The following is a 5,685-nucleotide window of genomic DNA, read 5'->3' as shown; positions in this document are numbered from 1 at the left end:
AAACTAAGATACAAAACAACTAAGTGTCTTTATAAAATACCTTGGCCTCACCAGTGCTGGACCTAAGCTTACCAATCTGGTTTCCTATTGGCCCGTTACTCTTGCTCCTACATCTTCAGACATCTTCTGATGATTCTGCCTTTCCCATGGGTTGACTCTACTCCCAATTCACTTTTAGGATCATGGCATGCAGACCTTTCAACCCTGGCCTGTCTTGTTAGGAAAGGCTCTGATCTTTCTCATGGCACCTTCTCACAACCCAAGAGAGGCCCAGGCAAAGAAAGGATCCTCAGAACAGGAGGAAGTAACCAGAAGAGCAAGCTTGTCTCTGTTGTGAAATTTCAGCGTTTGGTTCTTACAGTTTATTGGAATAGTGGGCAACAAGTACAAGGTAGGGGCTTAAAGTCTGTCTGAGGCAGGAGGAAAGTCTGTCCGAGGGAAGGGGATGCACCCACCACGTGTATACAGTGACTTTCAATTTAAAAGCACTTTCATGGGACTTCCCTGGTGGCACAGTGGGTAAGACTTCATGCTCCCAAGGGAGGGGGCCCAGGTTCGATCCCTGGTCAGGGAACTAGATCTCACATGCATGCCACAACTAAGAAGCTGGCAAGCCGTAATTAAGGAGCCTGCCTGACACAACTAAAACCCGCACAACCAAATAAAAAATAATAAAATAAAAAGTAAAAGCACTTTCACACTGTCACATGATTTGGTCTTGGTGACACCCCAGTGAGATGTATGTTAGATGGGGGGGGAGGGGGGGAGGGGGGGAGGAGGGGGAGACTCTCCACTTTACAGATAATCAGTTGAGGTTAAATGACATCCATGGTCATGCAGCTAGTAAAGAGCTACCCATGAACTCTGGTCTTTGGACAACAACACTAGAAGTTGTTTTGTCCATATATGAATCTCAAGGATTGACTCACATTCACAGGGATATATTTAGGAAGTCTCTTTTTGGTCTCCCAGAAATAATACCACAGAGGTAAACACTGTCCATTATTCTCCCTCTGCAAAAGGCTGGCCCTATGTTATTAGTGGTAGGTTCACTCACACTTTTCCTTTTCAAGGCCAGGGAGGCCCCTTTTCCCTAGACCTAGCTCTTCCATGAGAATCTCAGAGAGAAGCTGGGAATGTTTGTTCTTAGCTTTTCAACCAGTTAGAAACCTCCCTATGCCCAGAGGGAGAGGGACCTTCCCGGAAGGCACTCTTGCACAAGAGCCCCCGCTGTTTTGTCCCTCCCTCTCCCATCTGCACCTCGGTGAAGTGTTCTTCGCCTTCTCCAGCACCCCTTCCTCACCAGAGCAGTGGGCCAGCCAGTCCACACCTCCTGACATCTTAGCAAGCAGCCCCTCCCTCGACGCAGATTAGGACCAGGGGCAGGCCAATGAAATGCAGGTCTCAGGGGAGGGGAAGCCTGAGAAGCTCCTCTGAGAGGCTGTGAGAGCCAGCAGAGGTGTCCCCAGAGAGCCCCTTCCCCCTCCCAGCGCCGGGCTCGGCCCTGCAGTACGGGGGTGGCAGGGAACCGCACCACTGCAAGTTGAAACAGGACTCTCCACTTCCCTCTCAGCAGCCAGACTTTAAATAGGATTAACGAGAGAGAACATTCTAAACACTGCTCTGCAAGGTTCCAGAACAGGCAGCCGGCGACTTCCTCTCAAGCTGCCATTTTGGACCCGTTCCCCTGGCTGCCCCTCTGACTTCCAGCTACTTCTTTCCCACTCGGCATTGCAGCTGTGCTCGGAACCTAACCTCAGGATCTCAAGAACGGGATGAGTCCCATCGTCCACCCGAGCACCTCCTCTGCTCACTGCTTGTGCCAGGAAGTGTCCTCTGACTCATACATTGAGACTGGTTATCTTCTGTGATACAATTCAGACCTTAGGGAAGGGGGTGGGAACTGGAGCAGGAAGGAAGCAGCCCTAAGTTGTCAAGGAGACATGTTCACCCTAGTGTGAAGTGCTCTTTCATAACAATCACGGTACCCCCAGCATTGTAGGAGATGTTATTTTAATCATCTGTACTTTTTTTCTGCATCCCTCCCTGTGGAATTATATTGTTAATATCACTCAAAAGTGTTGGAAACAGAGGAGATGGGGGCAAAAGACTTGGCCAAGGTCACACAGCGACTGAGGGCAGAGTCTGATTCAAACCCAAGTCTCCAGCTCCAGTCTGTAGACTCAAAATGCTGCTCTCTTTTCCACTTCACCATGCTGAATGGGCTTCAGGCCAAATCATGAGGGGGTTTCTAATTGGAAGAAATAGGGTAGAAAAGGCCCTGGGTTTCTGATGGGGGGAGGGGAGGTGTCACAGAGAACAACAGCAGCTGAAGGGTTTTCCTGTAGGATGGATGCTGGGATGGGCACAGCACAAGTGTTGACCCGTTACACCCTCACGGCAACACTGTGAGGCAGGTTTGGTACTAGGGAACCTCAAGCAAACTGAGGCTCCTTCACAGGGACAATTAGTCCAAGATTACCAGGAGCCTCTTCCCACCAAGGTGCTCTCTTGGTAGCTGCGACCGTCCTTCTTTGTTGCTCCCAGCAACCTTAGGTAAACAGAGTCAGAAAATGCCAGAAGCGACCTCAGACCTGGTTGTACCTGGTACAACCACCTGCTACCTTCCCTTCCCTGTCCCCCTCCCCTCCTCTTCTATTTTTGCAGCTGGTGAGATGGAGGCCTTCTCAATCAGTCTGGCAACAAAGGCAAAAGAAATGGTCAACATGTAATGAATACAGTCTGGGAACAAAGGCAAAATATAGGGTGAACACCTAGAGAATTTGATACACAAAGTGAAGGGAGTGAAGTCAATACCAGAAGACGTGAGGGGAGAATGGCAGTGCTAACTGAGGAGTGGAGTGACCTGGAAGATTTAATTAGAAAGCCAGGCAGGCCAGCAGGAGCCCAAGCCCAGGGCAGGTCCCAGCTGACCAGTCTTGATCCCACCAACTCTGAGGGGACAGCATCAGCCTTTCAGTCTAGGACTCCCAGAGCTGCTTCCTCAGAAACAACTGAGGAAATACGTAAATTCCATTTCAGCACACGGGGTCTCAAAAGCCTCTCTGCTATTTTGTTGTTGTTTGTTTTTTTGTTTTTTTGCGGTACGCGGGCCTCTCACTGTGGTGGCCTCTCCTGTTGCGGAGCACAGGCTCTGGACGCACAGGCTCAGCAGCCATGGCTCACGGGCCCAGCCGCTCCGCGGCATGTGGGATCTTCCCAGACCGGGGCACGAACCCGTGTCCCCTGCATCGGCAGGCAGACTCTCAACCACTGCGCCACCAGGGAAACCCCCTCTCTGCTATGTTTTTCTACCCCCCTGGGGGGAGGAAATGAGCGTGCCAACATTCTCCAAAGGGGAACTAAATGATTTCCCGGAAGTCATGGTCTCATATGCTCTATTTGCTTAAATGAGTTTAGGGCTACAAGCAAATGTGGGCTGGGCAGGGCCCATTTACCAAAGGCCTCTCTCAGAACTGACACAGGTCATGCCAACTTCTTTGTCTGCGTGTCATTCCTCAGCCTAGGGGAGCAATTAGCCCAAAGCCAATTAGTCCATTATTCACCACCCACGTGCAGCAGCAGGCTGAGTGTTATGAGGGAGATAGAAAAATAAGAGAGAAAAATAAGAGGTGGTCCCTGCCCTTGTTTAGTCATTAAATGTGGAGGGCCTATCATGGGCCAAGCATGGAGCTGACCACTTCAAAATCTAGTAGGAAAATGAGATGCATTCACCTGAAACAATAAAGCACAAGTTACAAAGTGCACAATGAAGGAAAGAAGATCAGGACATGGATGTGACATGATTCAATAGGACTTCGGTGAGGTGGGAGTAGGGGCTGAAGGAGGGCTGGGTCAGAGCCTGGGGAGGGCCTTGAAAGACACTTCCATTCTGGCTAGAAGGAAGACAAGGGCACGGAGGTGGACGTGGCCTTGATGGAGGTGGGGAGGCCATGTGGAAATGAGGAGACGTACATGTTGGAAAGAGGGAGAAAAAGGGATGCACAGGTAAGGAAGTGGCTCACTGTAGAAATGCTAAGAAATAAGTATAAACTTGATGGTGGACAGGAAGCGGCTTTATCTCGTGCTTACAGCGGTCCTGGAAGGCTCCACTTCATTGTGGGGGGTCTCTAACCTTGGGTAGAGCTTAGAAGCATCAACTCTACAGAGATGGCCAGGAAGAGTAGAGAGAGCAAAGGCTTTGGGTGGAACTGCATTCCAGTCCTTTTTCTTCCACTTATTAGTGGTGGGATTTGGGGCAAATTACTTAAGCACTCTGAGCTGCAATTTTTTCACTTGGAAAATAGAAATAATGATTTCCACAATTAAGTAGATAAATATCTAATACTAAATATCTAATACTGTAGATAAAATGTCCAGCAAAGTTGAGGTACATAACAGACAAGCAGTGATTGTTAGTTCTCTCCATAGCTTCCCCCTTCTCCCTTGAAGACAAGAGATACAGATATATCCCAATATCTATTCCACTTGCAACCCTTTGGTCAAAGCCAGTCAAAGTAATCTCATTGAGTTTGCCAACGATTGCTTGCCGATGTGGCTAAGCCTGTCCAGCATCAGCAGAGAGCCTTCCAGGAAAGGTTTTCTTGATCCTAGGAAAGAGATGCAGAAACAAAGGTCCTTTAATCCTCAGAGCATTGCTGGTTTTGGGTGTGACAACTAGACTGATAGATCCAGCCTGTAGTCCTGAAGGGCAAAACCCTTACTCTGAGGATAGCAAACCGGGACATGGAGAGACATGATCTCTGATGACATTGTGAAGCCACGGTATGAACTAACCAGGGAGCTGATCACTTCATTTATTCATTCATGAGATTTTTTTCCTATTTTTTAAACCAGTTTGATTCAAGCTTTTCTATTACTTGTAAGTGGAAACATCTGCCGGCTTCACAGTTTTAGACAAACTAGTCCAAACCCTGGAAGAAATAGATTGCATAACAGGTGATAGCCCAGAACCTTTCAGAGCAAGGATGTTGAATTAGAAACAGCCTATGGTGTACTATTGAAAATGGTATTGGGGTGGGCGGAATCAAATCAGAACACTTCCTTCTTGTTTTTCCATAATCTAGTTTAACCCTGCATTTACATTGAAAGGTTTGCTAAACAGTTATCTTATGAGCCTTGTCAGCTGGTGGCTGAACAAAGCTTATTAGCACTGGAAGCTAGTTAGTGTCACTTGAGTCCTTTGCATTAGCTAAGGTGGCTGCTTTACTATTCTCTGCTCAGGGGAATGCTGCCTGCCTGTGGTCTACACTGCCCAAACCAAAGCACATCACGTACTGTATCAGTCACACGGTTGCTGAGGCAGGTACAGGACCCATGCCTTAAGACCTTGTTGTCCCAGTGAGGCTGGGCCAACTTCCTATCTTGCTCTTTGACTCAGTTTTCCTTTTAGTGAAAGAGTGGTGTGGACATACTTCTTAAGGTAACTTGAGCATCTTAGTGGCGTTGAGTCAGCCCAGGATAGGAATTCTGAGGTCAGCAAGTTCTCCCCAGGGCATCAAGGAGTGTTTGTTCTGTCTACAACTTCCATGGTCTCCTGAACCTGAACATAGGTTAAGTACTCAGAATGAAGTTATAGATAATAATGACACTGATGATAATGATGGCGATAATGATAACGATAAACAATTTCTGAAAGTCATGAAGTGCTTTCGAGGAAAGGAG

This window comes from Globicephala melas, chromosome 6 (genome assembly GCF_963455315.2).
Source record: "Globicephala melas chromosome 6, mGloMel1.2, whole genome shotgun sequence".
Classification (NCBI taxonomy): Eukaryota; Metazoa; Chordata; class Mammalia; order Artiodactyla; family Delphinidae; genus Globicephala; species Globicephala melas.
The sequence above is the reverse complement of the archived record's forward strand: the minus strand, read 5'-3'. Positions refer to the sequence as shown.